Here is a 16532-nt window from a genome sequence, read left to right on the forward strand (position 1 = left end):
TTATAGGGGTCCTATTTACTATAGATCTCCAGGAACGAGGACATTTAGAGGTTTCAATCTAATACGAGTGAGAGAGCGGTATCGAAAGCTAGTCATTATTAGGCAAGATGGAAAAAACGATGAATTTATTTGTTAAATTTATTTACTTATATGACGATAAACAGTGATTAAAAAAAAGACTGTAAAAAGGGCTATGTTGTGAAGTAAGCAATATATGTTAAATGATCACGAAGCATGGTTAAGACAGATTATCTCGGTAAGGCAAAAAATAGAAGAAGCCTTAGTTGAACTGGATTGCTTATGGAAGTAAGGTTGAGTTTAGCGAAACATAACTATCCAATTATAAGCTTATTAATCATATAAACCTAGGTATAGGCAGCATTCTACTTTATCTGTTAATACGAGAATGTAAGGTTTACATTCTAATAGTCTCATATGTTAAAACTTACATCTGAATTTGAATCGTTTCTAACCCTGTGCACAATCTAAGATCGCAGGATAATTATATGTATTAATTTACGTAACATAAATGTATCAAACTACTACTTTAGGGCGATGACGACGAAGAATATTCTCAGTAATTTCCTTGGAAATGTCCGCATCAGAGTTGTCGATGATATTTCCCTATGAATCATCTTACTTACTTTCAAACATTGAAAAACGCTGTTTGCAGTATCTTCCAATAGGTCTATATGATATATTAATCAACTATTAATTCTAACGCTTTCTTTTTTGGGTAATTGCTTCGTATTTTATCAGTCAGCTCAATCGGTTATTATGTCAAAACGATGCTGGGTATAGTTGGTAGAAACTTAACGGTAAGTTACGTACGAGACTTGTGATCGTTTAAACATCAACTCCTTCTTCAGGTCTTAATAATGGTATTTGGTTGTGATTCCACATCAAATCCTTAGCATTTGGTTTGCTGTTCTTTTTTGTTAAAGTGTACGCATTTTTAGCTATCGCTTAACTTAGCAGTGTTTGAAAAAGATCACTTGCACAAACAGTGAAATTTGGCTTACCTCTTTGATAGTTATATTGTATCACACGAAGCCGGGATCGCCCATCTTAATACAAAACATTCGTTGTAGGCAGATTCAAATCATGCAATATGGCAGAGTTGGGAAATAAGTTTATCGAGAATTAAGTTCATAGAGGAAATATCTATTAAATTTAGTTGTTGTATGTTATATGTAGTACTGAATCTATCGAGGTGATCACTCACTGAGGTTTCATATAGCTTAAACCATTACCTCATTGAGAAAAGCAAGTTCCAATGTTGATAGTTTGTTTAGGGTGTAATAATGTAGCAATGTACACTTCGTCTACTTCGCCAGTGTTTTCTGACCGTGTGACAAAATAAACACTTCCGATAATTTCATACTTTCGGACCCACGGAATTTTACCCATAGTAGACTCAAGGGCGATGTAAAATATAGCCAAAGCTTCCAGTACGATTCATTCGTAGTAGCGTGCTTAGGATTAAAACGAAAATTGTGCCCGCTTTCCTTAAAAGCAAAAAAAGCGGGCCTTTTTTCCAGCGTCAGGTTTTTTGATCTGTTTAAGGCAGCGTGACTATTTCGAATACTTCAGTGTTACTGTTTGGAGTCAGGGCATGTGTTATTTATGCGTTCCTCTATAGGCTTATAGAGGAGAACGTACTACATCTTTTGCGCACGTGTTGGCATTACAGAGATCACACTAGAACTTTTTCCATGGTGCACCCTTATTGCTGAGGGTATACGTATACAGAACGATTAGTTGTTTCAATGAAAATGTTAACTGCGCGTTCCTAAGTTGAGTCTGCGGATGTAATTTGTCAGCAAGTTTTAGGCCCAGCTAAAAGATTCTGTGGGTATCCTCATTTAGATCAGAAGATAGGCTTGTGTCTGTAATTTCGACATAAACATTTTGTTCGCTATAGAGAGAAGGGTTCACAAGTCATGCTATTAAATACGTTTTTGGTATTACTCAACAACTGGCAAAAACCAGGTCTCATACTTATTGTTTCCGAAAAAGTTTTTTCAAAAAAAAATGGATTGAAGTCTTCGAAATTTTTTGAATTTCCAAATAATATTTTAAAATATAGCAAAATATAATAGTTTTTTTAAGAGACCGCACGAGAGCCGTTACAGTATGGCTGTGGGAGGCGTAAATATGATCAAAAATTAGCGACTACTTGTCGAAAAAAAAAGATGTCATAAAGTGATTAAAACGAGTAAAAATTTCGACATACGTTGCTATCATGTAGGCCACCAGATACAGTCATAGTGAATGTCCTATGGTGAATTTTTTTAATGATAATTATGGCCAAACATTAATAATAAATTACATAAGTATCGCCGAATTAGCGTAAAATACTAACGTTGGAGAAATCGTATTGCTTGATCGTTTGCTTGTAGCTATCGAGTATATAGCTTCCGATAATGCTAAAGACGCCCTGTAGAGACAAAAAAAGCAAGAAAATATTTGTCGATTGCACCAAACCATTTTGGATGTTTCCTAGCTTTGATTTGGCGCAGCGCGATGTCACCCACACTGAAAGTTCTCATAAATAGTCAAAATTTGCTCAACGCTTGCCAGCTTGTTGAGAACTGTTCATCCCGAAACGTTGGAAAGAAGAACGTTTCTGCGCCGCGTAACGAGTTACGATGAACCGCTTAGCGCCGCAACTAACTAAATTAACATGACATTTATATTTGGAATTTCAATCAGTTGAAGCCGAACGACCTGATAGGACCCGAGAGGTCTACTGATGCGGGCTCGCCGACGAATTCTCATCAGGTTGGGCAAAGTTTTCGCGTCGGGAATACGATCGTTTCGTTTGGAGCCTTGCTAGGTTGTGGGGTTTGGTTGACTTGAAGTTAATCAAACCCCAATGCTACAATGTGTGATCACGCTCCTAGTGAGTGCAGGGTAGTTGAGAGATTCAATCGACCAGCCGGCTATCCCTCCATATTGGAATATTTACCCAGCATTTTAACGAGCTTCCTTTCGATAGGGATATGTAAAGTCCAAGGCTAATTTACAGGGAAATATAATATTATAGAATACTGCAATAGGGAGGGCTACTTAGAAGAGCTTACCATAGTCGAATAGGACGACCGGCCTGGCCCAGGGCCACGTCTAGATGAACCTTCAATTGCAGCCTGTTGTTTTCGGCCCTAGACTGACGACTGAACCCTGCTCTTTACCAATGCAAATCAAATTGAGATTGGGTTCAGTCTGGGCTCAATGTTAGTCAAATCATAGCCACTGTGCTTTATAAAAGCTAATACTAATCATGTTCCCTATTTTGCAGTACGTAGTGTTAGAGATGAACCGAATAGACCAATTTCAAAAGAAATCACTCTTAGCAACATTGATTTTGAGCTCGTCATTATTTGTCAGTATTTGCCGGTCATTTTCGACTACTTGATACTATTAAAGTACTGTCGAAGTTGTTCATGACTGAATTCATGTGACCTATGCCGGCTACCTACCGTCCGTCAGATGAACTATGTTTAACAAATGTCGAAGTTCTTTCTCATCAAAGTTCATTATACGTACCTAGCTTTGCGACGCCACTGTTTTTAGGTTTAATCAAATCTAGTGATGTAAGTGTTTGGCGTCTGAATCAGCGTAGCGCTCTAAGTATTCATCATCGGCGATGACTTAGACATGACTAGCTTAATTCTACGGTGACATGATTTTCTTCTAAGCTCACGATAAATACTACACAACCTGTGTAAATGAAAAAAATTTAGTATTTAACGTACATGCCCTTCATATCTCGATCTGTTATATGTGAGGTAAACATCCTTCTGCCAATGTACCCAACTTTGTTACTTTCACATACTGTCTCACACATAATCAGCATAGGTTTGATTGTATCTTTCCGCATTATGAAGGACTCATAGTACCATCTTTTGAGCTTTTAGTATAACCGTGGTTTAGGTAAGAGGTGTAGCTAGCCAGGAAGGTCAGTTTTAAGTGACGGCAATAAATAAAAATCTTTGATTGGGCGAAGGCTGATCTCGAGCAGCTCATTCGACAATCCGTACCACGTACAGGTACGTGAATCCAATTGTTACGTAAAGACTTGCAAATAATTTATTGTTCAGTTCAAGATCAGTTTGTCATGGCTAGGCGAAGGTTTGCTTTTGTACAAAAGATGGCATGTTTCATTTTGACTGTGACAATAACATTTGACAGCCTGGTTATAGTTCACTAAATATTGACTGACTAGCCTAAGCGTTAAAAATGATCGTACTTCGGTAGAAAACATTCAACAGAAAAATCTTATCTATTAAACTCGATGTCCAGCTCTAGCTAGGGAAGGGCAGCTCTTACACGCGACGGCTGCCCTTCCCTAATCAAATCTACCATAAAACAAGTTGGGACTTTTGCGGGAACATTTCGCGTAAAACTACCCGTACTTATAGGTCTAGGGCTCAGGAGTTATGGGTCATTTTATGTAATGCAAATAATTTCACGTACTTTTTTTTTACATTATACACAGGCTATCAAGTGTGGTGTTTCAAGGACGGGAACCAAGCGAGTGAAATTTTATATTTGCACTATATGTACTGCATTGCAATATCCAACAAAGCTATGTCTTGGGCGCCTATCGACCAAGGTAGTTACTGTAGCCAACTGCGATCTCTTTTATATTAAATAATTATAATTATTATAATTTTTAAAATAATTCCACCATATAGAACGACAGGTATTTTCCATCTATAAACGAACAATTTTAGTTTTCGAATGACGGAATTCACGAAATTGGCAAGTAATAAATAGGCTTTAGTTCAAATCTTCTTTGATATAATCCTGTTTATATGGACGTGATTTGCGGAAACATCTAGCCATACGCCCAATTGTATAGTTCTTCAAGGTCACCCAGTAAAAACTCACATTTGCCGATACTGTACATATATCCTACTAAAACATCTCTTGCCGGCGTCTAAGTATCGTGATTAAATTGTATACGAGGTGGCAATGGCTTAAACTGAACATACGACGCGCATTTGTTCCTATATACAAACAATACTGCCGTAAACGCCCATACTATGTATATGCATGCAAGCTTTGTTTGCAGGCGTCCTACCTAGCATATAACCGGGTATGACTAATGCTATGAAAACATTGGTAGTGCACGCCGTTAAAGTTGGTTGAAGGTAAAGGATTTGTTTCTCTCTTTGGTCTGGGTACTGATCTTGCTGTAGTTTAATGCACAAAGGCAATAGGCAATGCATAGGCGTTGGCCCATTTCCTGTCCTTCTAGAGGTCAGTTTTTGTTCGAGTGTTCATATAATTTCCAAACTCCAGATTCCTCGATCCGTCTTCGTGCTGTGCTTTTGGGGGTGGGCCTCGGCGGAGGACTGTCGACTAGGACCGAAAAGCAACGTCACGCTGGAATAGCAATTCTGTGATCTTCCGTCACAGACTCGTCTCCATCGTCATAAAAGGGTAAACCTCTGTCCGTTCCCAAAATCCTCTCGAAACACCTGTTTTTTTTCCCAAACTCCCCATCCCTTGAAGCTCCAAAGCAAAGACACGAATGGAGCAAACAAGTTAGTTGTATGTACTTAACCGTAACAGACACTTTAGTTTGAACGTTTTCCATTACAGCAGTAACAGCAGAGGGCAGCAACAGCAGCAGCAAAGCAGTAGCGGATGCCAAGAATTGCCGCCAACGAATTCCTGCCGCATACGCTGATCTTCTCCTTGGCTTGCGTCTTTCGTTCCGCCTTGGCAGCGGCGGTATGAGCCGTTCTTTTTTGGCCTGCCGTCATAACACACTTTTCGCTTGCTTCAAATGCTATGTCTATCGCTGTTGTCGAAAAACATATGGGAAGGCTTTTGAGAAGAAATTGTGACATGCAACGACGGCGGCAGCAGACGTGGAGCGGCCGTTATGTCCAGGACGCAGCATTCTCCCTATTTTTGTGCTTCCTTGTCGCTCTTCTCACCTTCAATGGCATCGACCAAACGCCACCACTACCTCTGCCTTGAAGAAAGCGGCCGAAACAGCCTCTCGACAGTGTCGAAACACTCTAGCCCTGCTTTCCAGTCCTATTTTAGATAACCCAGAACTGTGGCAACGGGCGCGGGATAGAAACCTTAACTATGGAATTACGCCTCGCGCAGTATAGCACAGCTAACCTGAGCTAGCCGGTGACGCAGGTCTCGCGCCAGCTACGATAGTAGCACGCGAGAACACACGCAGATGGACATACCCAGTATACACTATAGATATATATAATACGTATTTATGGGCGTAATGTAACGCACCCGGCATAGCGTTCCGGCTTCCTAGTTTGGTCGCCTGGTTATCTGAACAAGCCTGTTAGATATTGCTGCTGATGGCGCTGATCACAGCCTGCTTGAAAGACGGTCGAAAGGCCAGAGAACAACTTATGACGCCCAAGACGCAGACCGAAAAATAAGCGATAGCTACAGTTTCCTGCTCGCGTAGGTTGAATTCGGTGCTGTGGTTGTGTAGGATGGCCTGCTCTTGAAAAGCTAGTAGGCAAGGGCCAGCCAAAGTATAGCAGGTATCCCCATGGCTGATCGTACTCTGCCTTCGCCTTTATCGTTTTTTCTGCCTCTCTAAAAAAAGATATTCTCAGTTCTTCTCCTTTCTCATCTCGTTTTCTCGTTGTAAAGTAAAAGCCTACAGAAGAAAATACGACAGACGACACAACGCATTGTTATTGGCCTAAAGGCAACATGTTTATGGTGCAGGCTGTGCCGCAGTTTGGCCAGGTCTGTTTTTACCTTTTGAGATGTGGCTCACAACCGCCTTTAAGGTGTTAGCCGGGGGACACAGAGCAGTGGTAAGCCATCGAAATAGCAAGAGGAGCCAGTCGAAAACGATAATGTTCCTATTGGCGAAGATGCTCAAAGAGCCACTTAGCTCTATTCCATTGGAGGACTTGGTGGGACAGTTTACTGCTGCACGCCCTGAAAAAAAGCCAAGCGAAAAACTACGGCTGTTATCAATCCGACGTTCGAGTTGAACTATCCCTTCGAAGTTTTTTGTTGTTCTGCCATTGTCCAGTTGCATCGGCAGGGGTTATAATAAAAACGATTTACATAAATGTTCTGTTCCATTTATTTTTTTATAAAATTATGATGTTATAAAATTATATTTTTCTAATCACAAAAATGAATAAAATATTCGCACCGGAAAAAGCTTGCCGTGTGAATAAAAAATAGAAAGACACTCGTTGCGATCGGGTCATCTCTGTTCGGTTTGTTCGGAAGATCCTAGCTGTCTAGACTATTGACACATCTATCGTCGTAGGGAACTCACTAGACAGGTAAAGGAAGAGCTGCTGTCGTCCCTTGTACATGAAGGCAACCACCCCAAAATGGTGAGCTATCATAGATCTCGATGAGCCTTCGTGATCTGTGTGGTCTCTAATGTATAATAAATTATGGCGTTATAAGGGGAGTAAAGGCGTAATTATGAAGCAGGAGTCGCAGATTTGAAGAACCGAGGAATAAAGCAAGGGAAGGATGCCACACGCGTGAATGCACCGCATCGTCAGGAAAACGCACGGTGACTGCCTGCTTCTCAGAAGAAGGCGTTTCCTCCCGCTCAGCTGGATGATCTGTTGCATTTTCAATACGCGAAAATCAAACCTTCCTCTACCAATCTTTTCCCAGGATCGCTGTCCCACGCTGGGCGGATGCTCAAGGACAACGGTTGCTCGGTTCCCTCTAATTCTAACGGCACCTTGTTTTCCTTCACCTCCTATATTACTTTCTTCTGATCGCTGCTCTTCGCTGAAGAACCCGTTCTCCTTCTAGAGCACCGCTGTAAGATTCTTCTCTGGCTATTGCAGCCATCGGAAACTTGTCGTACCGCTATTGTCGCTATAAATACCACTGCTATAGCTGAATACTCCTGCGACTATCGGCTCTGGCCTAGCATCCATTGCTAATGATTCCATGCTGCTGTATCAGTGACACCCGTCTTTGAGCATACCTCTTTGCTCACAAGAAATACGCACACACATACACATATACATTGCTTTTTCTCGCAAACTTTTGCTTGCGCAAGGCCTCGTTCGGGCCATATTCTCCCTTGTTCCAAGCACCAGTCGGTGCTACTCTCGCTTTTCCATGTTTCCCTCTCACATTGCTATTATACATTCTTCTTTTAGTTTTCGTCACTTCGTTGCATCTACTGATTGTCCATGTTCCATCATTTCTTCATCGCATCTTGCTTTCGTCTCTCCGCAAAAAAAAGAGCCACCGGTTTTCTCGTGTCTTCCTTTGCATTCGTGACGACAGTGACAACTTGTGAAAATGGCACGCTCAGCTAGTGCAGTGAGCAGCCTATCTCCTGTGCTTACCATCTAGCTTCCGGAAGGTTGGTGGTGACGCAACGGATACAGTGTTAGGACTATGGGTACTGTTGTTACTATCTCCTGTTATATTCCATACATTACAATCGATGCTGGCATGAATATTCGTGACCGTCAAAGCGGCATAGATCTCATTATCGTCATTTTTGGACAAGCGTCTTTCTATAGGCGTTCGCTTTCTGTGCAGCTGCAACATTGCCGATCGCGAAAATGCACACTACTACCGCTGCGTTTCTCATCTATCGCATTCACACTACCTAAAAGATTTGAGACTGCCGGGTGCTGGGCGCAGTGATGGTCGTGACTATCTTCCCGTTTTCTGCTACACGCTACTGGGTCTTACCAGGGCCGATTGGTCGACTGATTTCCTATTTAAGCAGTAGAACGGCTGCAGTATAGAGGCAGCGGGGGTTAGGGACGTTACTCTAAGGAACATGGATGTTGGGATCGTCGCATGGCATCACTTGTGGCGTTGTTGTACGAAAAAGGCGGAAAAGAGACAAGCATTGGCGTAGCGTCGCGCGACCGGTATTTGGGTGCGACTTTGTGAGACGGGACAGACTTTGAAATTTTATCATGTGTGAAATGTGGATGGAGCTTGTTTGCTTTCTTTGATACCGGCGGCGATATGGCAGGATGCGACATGATACATACATATATACATACCGTTGTACAATATACGATACACGGAGGCAGTCATTCTCCATTTGCAAAGGCAACTATTTTGTTGTCAAGGCGTAGTCAATCGAAGTCACTGCTGCCTTCCCGCCTTCCTTCCTCCGTCCTACGTCAGGATAGTCAGAGGGAAGCGTTCGAGTTATGAACCACCAGCCCGCATCTTTCCTCGGATTTTTGCTACGACCCGGTTATGGCGCGACACAGAGAAGACTCAAGTGGGCGACACTATTGATCAGATGGCGACATGAGACACGTAACTGCGAATGGAAACGTGCAAATAGAGATAGTAACGAGTGGTCAAGCGGTATCGCTATCGGTTTTTTTTGATGCACTGATATGTGATTTCAATACGCATATCCAGTCATTTGTGAAAGCCGTATTTCAGAGAAGCTAAATGCTATACATATAGTATGTAAATCGTTAATTTATCTTCTTTCAACAATTTCATTGATGGCAAATCTTGAACGGTTTACTGTTGTCTCACTACTATGTTGCGATATGGTCAAAAATTAACAAGCAAGTCCTAGCATAGTATAGAAATGAGACTAAGAAAAACCTGAGCACTTCATCGAGAACGTTAGAAATATGTTTAAGTCTTAGTTTGAATCGTCCCCTTCCGCCATGTAATGTCACGGGCGTACCGCACTTGTCTGCAAAATAAGTCGTGTGACCAAGGAGGAACAGCGTCGATTTAAGGGCATAAGCCGGTTCCATATTCTGACCACTTGTTATGCATTACATTTATCAAGTCCATGGCAATATTTTTTCGATGTTATATAGCTAACATGAAACACTGTACAAAGCAAGCAGAGCCTTAGCCAAAAAAAAAGTGAATATTTGCAGAAAGCCAGCAGGTATATGTTAGCGTGGATCAAGCCCCTTAGACCACTGCTTGGCTTGTGCTAACTTCGCAACAAAAGGAATCATCGTCAACATCAACAGGGAAATTTTTGGCACGTAGTTTCGGCTAATCGCCAAACGGCGTCCGAGGGTATGGCTGTTGTAGGTGTGTTCTGCAGATGCCAAAAACTCAAATAAGATACAATGTGTTTACATTGTACCTCCTGCGCTGCCATTGCATCGTAAGTAATATCGTTGGAATACCGTCGAGCCCTAACACTGGCTTTGTTTCGCCTTATCCAGTGTTGTACGTATGAACAGCTGAGCACAACTGCAAGCTGCACTTCTTTGTCTGAACAGCAGGTAGGACGAAAGCGAAGGGGGATCGTCGTCGCTTTATTTGAGGTCATCAACTTACCATTGTCTGCGTGACACTGCTACAGCTGACTTTTCAGAAGGCGACACGTTGGCATTGCTTTCAATTCTATGGTCTCCATCGTTTCTCCAAGCCAGCCATTCCCCGCTGAACTCGTGGCGTTTCTTCCCAGCCGCTTTGAGCAGGTTAAGTTTATCTTTGCGCTCGAGCGCACTCTTTATTTCATGCTTTTCGAGGCGTCCTATATGTGGCCGGTATGCTGTACGGACGCTACTGATCCGCCACACACTGCCAGCGATTGCGCGTCTGATCCACGAAATCCAACCCAGCGGTGGATCAGCTGACAGCGGTGATGGAGTCTCACAGTTCTTCGCTCCACACAGTCCGTTTTATATAAAAGAAGAACCTGAGTTCACTGGCTCGCAGCATCATGAACAGAGCTTTCGGTCTTCGCTGATTGCTGTAATGGTGCGTCTTGTCGGGCCTAGTACTGATGTACGTATATGCTGTTCAGTTGAAAAGAGCTGATGCCGCACGACACAGCACGAGTGATACCCTAACAACGAGAAGAGTGAAACGCCGTTTGGCGAAACGTGCAACAGAAGGCAGCCAACGGTCATACGACAAATCGCCGCTCAAATTGTAGCTAGTACTATAACGTAGCACGAAGGGTGTCGCAACGTCAGAAGACAGACGCCCAAATCAACTGATGCAAAGGTTGAAATAGTAGCATATGTAGTCACTGAGGACGGCGGAAGCAGTGGCGGTAGCTGGAAAGGGTTATTGCTCTTGGTAGCCAAAGTTACCTAAACGAGGATTGCTTATCAGTACGCGTCCTACGGCGTAGCTATAGCATCATCAGTCGACAGGAGGAAATGGCTGGGTCGTCTTAACAGAGACCTGGGAGCCGAGCTACCGCTTGCTGCCGTGAAACCGGATTTGCAACGGTGACACCATGACAATTAAGCTAACAATATTGAAATTACTGTTAGGGTCCTTGTTGATGATGACGGGTGATAGCTTAGTGGGCAACGTATTCGTCTGCTAATCTTAGGGACACGTTGTGTGGACGCATCATTTCGTGCTGGGAATCAGCCGTCTGCGGCGGAAATGCTCTACGGCGATACAGGATGTAAAAACCTCGAAATGTAGAGGTTAAAACTAATAGAGCGGGTAGTACCAGTTTGACTGAGCAAGTCAAACCTCTTAGGCAGTGAAGAAGTATTAGGTGCAATCTAAATTTTAGTTCTTTTTTTCAAAACTTGAATGCGTTTGCTGTAGGCAAATATTTTCAATTGAATTTGCTTGTGCTATGTGTATGTATAATTTTTATGCATCATTGGTTTCGCATATAGATTTAGATTTTTCTATGTTTACGTCCAGTACCGCCGCTAGATACTCCATCAGACGGCTGGCTTCCAGCGCGAAATGAAGTGTGTCTATGCCCGGGTTCTAACTTGTACTGCAGCTTAGATTTGAAACTGAACAACAAATCTCGAGCGGATTTTTGTCGAGAAAGAATTGTTCCTGTACATTGTTGTTTCCGTGAGGATCCACCGCATACCTTACTGTTGCCATCGTATTTAAATATGTGTGTTTTTGACTAATACAGAGAGGCATAAGCGATCTAAACAGGAAAATAACGCGAAACTAGAAAAATTTGGCGTTAGTTGGAGTTCTATTGATATGTACAGAGTGCTTCATAAGTAGTGGACATTATTTTTCTTAATAGTTATAGAATGGAACACTACGACATCATATTTTACGGTTAGAGCTCTCAGTATAATCTAAACATTTGATAACAGCTTTATTTCCAGTGTTTCTCTCATATGAAAATCTCCTAAAATTTATCGCCAGATCCTACGAATCTGATGAATGAAATGCTGGAATTATAGCGATATAGGATTTTCTTCAATATGATCAATCAGTTCAATTTGTATTTTGTTGGGCAGGCTGTTGTCTCACGTGCTTGTCACACCTCAAGCTTGAAGCTTACGCACCTCGCTAACATATAGCATTGATAAGTTTGCTAATAACAAAGGTCGCAACTAAATATCCTGGAAGACGAAAGTTGGTATAGCCGTACTAAATGTAAAGGTATTTTTGTCAATGACTTGACCCCTAGGGGCGATAAGTTTACATAGGGTCTATCAACTAAAAGATAAGGGCTTCGAATGGAAATCTGCAACGTTAGGCAGCTAGTAAGACTAGGTGCGCGTTTTTTTCATACCCTATTAATGCATTTATCAGCATATGATCTTGGCCAGTTTGAGGACAGCGCGACATATGTTTAGCTCGTAAAAAACTCACAGGTGGTGATTTTCTGTAGATAGAGCTAGACCGTATACAGATATGTGTCGATCGTTTTAGTCTCTCAAACATTTCTTAATGTATAAAAATCGTTCAGCCTAAAAAAACTTGTGTTTTGGATGAAGATTTGCCTCAATTCTAGGTTAGGTTACGTGTATCTCCCGAAGTTACCCGTTCTTTTTTTGCTTCATATAGATATAGAAATGTTGCTTCTTGTCACTTGCGACAATTTAATTTGTGCCCGGCGAGAGCCTTAGAAGCGATAACAAGCCATTTTCCCTTTGTTTGTAGATCTCCGGTACCCGACAAAACTGTTACAAAGCAAATACAAAGCATTTGTAGGCGCATCGTCGAGGTCAAAGCTGCTATTTTTGAAAATTACCAAACATCTTCGAAGCCGACGCAGATCTACCGGTCTGCTTTGGTAAATTGCTGGCCTCGATAAAATTCGAAATAATTTACAAAAACACTTCGGCTATTCTCCTTTCTAGTCCAAGCTCGACATACGATTCCGTTCACCATAAACCTTAGCACGGGCCAATGTATGAGAGAAATGAGAGGATTCAAATGGTACATAGAGATAAATAAACAAACAGTGAAAAGCTACAGCACTCGTCTGCCTTAGGATTTTAACGGAAGTTGCCGTTATGATAAGGACCTTAACCAGTATCAATAACAATAACGTTTTACTTGCTCTGCCAGCCAATCAGTCAGTCGCATGAGATAGTCTAAGATATACATAGGCCTGAAAAGTCCTTACGGACATAGATGAACCTACAAGCCAATTCAGATGGAGGAGCAACGGAAAGAGAGAGCTGACCCTTGATTACTCCTATAGTATTTCTGCCCCTCGTTTTTCTGCTGCACTACTATCAACTGTCGAATGCCCCTGCTCTGGCATTCGCTTGTGTCTGTTGTGTATTATATCTTTGATCTAGCATTTGTTTTTTCCGTCGCGCATCATTTCTTTCCCTTTCTCTTCTTCGTCCTCATCTGTTCAGATAAGAATGAAGGCCTCAGGCCACGACCAAGCCGGGGACGTTCGGATCACTGGCAGCTGCCGGCGACACTCTTATTGGACGACAATAAACAAACGTACTCGAAAGCAAATTGATGGGCCTACCCAGCTCAAGGAGGTGCTGTTGCTGCTGCTGGTCTGCTATTAGTGCCAAGCCCTACGTCTGTTCGGAGATGGGATCTTTCCTTAAGCAGCGCTTCTTTAATTCCCTTAAACACTATCCAGCAGCTTTGGAATCATCACGACACTTTGCGTGGCGCTGCTCCACTATAGCGGAACTAGCGGCAACAATAGCAGCAGTGGCGGAGGAAAGCGACGACAAAAAACACTCAGCCACGGAGTGGCAACAGAAGTAGCGGTCGCTGGGCAGACAAGAAGCGGAAGACTCCCATAACTGGGCATGAATAGAGATGAATGGCCAACAGAACTAGCTGCTCAGCAAGACGTACAGGGAAGGATACAGACGAACCAGCCGGTTGCATCGTAGACTCTACCTTTTTGGATCTAGTTCTTTAGCCATGACTGCTATATATATTCTGTTCTCACTAAACTTTTTAACTTATTTATTCTTCCCTCATAATCCACACTTACCATATACTGTAGATGCTATGTAACGCTATCGTGTCTCTCTTTCGAATCTAACTTTCCCTGCAAGACTTGAACCTGAGTTATTAACCCCCGTCTGTTATAGTTCATCCATCAATCTCTCAAGCGCTCCTTCGTGTCCCGTTACGGCTTTGTCTTGGCAATTTCTTCATTACTCCTGTTCCAGTAAACTCCTACAAAGTAATTCTGTAAAGCTGTTCTATTGTGTCACGCTGTCTTAGCGATTCAATCGAATTACTTCGATAATTCTGTTAGCTTATTTTGATTGGTTAGTTACTCTAATTTATATATTTCAAATATTTCTTATTATTAAGAAGACGCTACAGCAATTGTCTAGCTTTAGTACGTCAATTGTCTCGTGGTACCATCGCAACCACGGTATTTTTACGTTTACTGCGTTAATTTAAGTAAAACTGACTCCAACGTTTTTAACGAAGTTATATGTCTATTAGGCATCCCTAAAGAAAAAGGCCTTCTAGGTAAACTATGGCAATATATAAATTCCTTCCAGAAATTCTCAATGGCTTTTGGAAAAACAGCTCACTTTCAACTCACACAGATATGTTTCATCAAGCCAGCTGTTGTCGAGAAAACTGCTTAAAAGTGAATTTTTCCTTGGTCACATTAAAGTCTATTGAAGCGTTTTTTTTTTTTATATTTTCAGCATGAAATTGCTTTTTACAAAAATTAAATCCACACCGATGGGAAAAACCATTAGACTGTTTGAGAAGGTAAAAATACGTATACACACACGAGCTCTTTGTATGTGCAAATATAGTATGAGATAAAATGATATACTGCTCTACAATAAATGTTTCTACGGATATATAAAACAGGAACGACCGGCAGCAACGTGTTCATTTGGATTTACTTAAATGTTTGTACTGTTTGTCCGAGTAGGACAATTGATTCTTTCTAGTACGACACAAGCGGGTCTATTTCCAACGTCGAACCCGCATCACTACATTAAGTGCTTCATAGCTTAGCAGGCAAATACACGATCGCTTTACCATCACAAAGGTGTTGCCGATAACATTGACTACACCGGCTGGTTTGGTCACAGCGGTAAGATAGCAGACTAGGTGAGAAGGGGTAGTCTGAAAATGCTGATGGAACGCCTGCTTGCTTGAGGTTTCCCCGCTTCAACATTGGATGAGATCAGCTTGGAGTAATGCGTCGGTTACTTCAAGTACCCAGCGAAGAAGTATAAAAGAAGCTGGTACTTATAAGGGGTTTGATTCGATTTGAGTCTTGTGGAAGCAAATACACGGGAAAGATTTAAGGATAAGGAGGCAGGTTTTATACCGAGGGAGGATATCCCGTCCTCAGAACACTTCTTCAGCCATTGTAGAACCTAAGTTAAAATTTCGAGGGCTTCACACGCATCAAACGAAACTTTTTGTGCTACTTCGGCCTGGAAGCATAGTGTGTTTGATTGGTATTCGTAGCTCTTAGATATCCACATTATGGTGTCAACGAGATTTACCTTCTCGTCGCATATCTTTTAACCGACTAGTCACCGGAAATATGGCTGCTGATTCAGAACAACTATGATTCCCATTCAGCTAACTATATATTTCTTATGAACTATATACTAGAGTGTTTCCTCGTTATTTCCACCCGGGATTAGAGAGGCTTTGTTAGAGGGTTGAGATATTAACTCTAGTATGGTTTACCTTTTATAATGGCCGATTTTTGAAGAAAATAAGTATTTGCTCGGATTCGCTGTCATTTCGATGTCAGAATGTCACCTTCATGACTTTAGATTGGACTCGAATCTTACAAACACAAACTTAAATCATCCTTATATTCACCTATTCTTCTTCCAAAAGCCACTGGCTACAACCCTGGCAATGCTGGAGAGCCTTCAAGTAAATTTTTATCATATCAGTTTCTTGAAATACTTATATATTTCAATCAAAGTATATGCAAGATCCGTGCATAAGGCAGGAAATTCATTCTAATTTCATAAGGCGAGCCGTATTTGCTATGCATCTGTGTTATTCCGGCGCTGTTGATAGACATGGATTTAAATCAGGACCACGTACGATAGAACGTAATAGTAACCGTTTTGACTTTAGCCATTTATTAATTATTCCATTTTCAGATAAAATTTACTTTTATTCAACATACCGTAGTAAAACCTACATTCTTCACTTTCGAATAAGACCATAGAGCTTTCTACTTACAATTATTTTTTGAAAAATGCAAAAGGAGGGGGAGGACTACGTGGCCAACGTAAGCTAAATCACCTACATTTAACTTAATTCTAACGACCGTATATACACATATATAAGTTTGCTATTTAAAAAATTATTTTTCTTGAAAGATACATCACCAAACG

The sequence above is a fragment of the Varroa jacobsoni genome, unplaced genomic scaffold (assembly GCF_002532875.2).
Source record: "Varroa jacobsoni isolate VJ856 unplaced genomic scaffold, vjacob_1.0 contig01110, whole genome shotgun sequence".
Taxonomy (NCBI): Eukaryota; Metazoa; Arthropoda; class Arachnida; order Mesostigmata; family Varroidae; genus Varroa; species Varroa jacobsoni.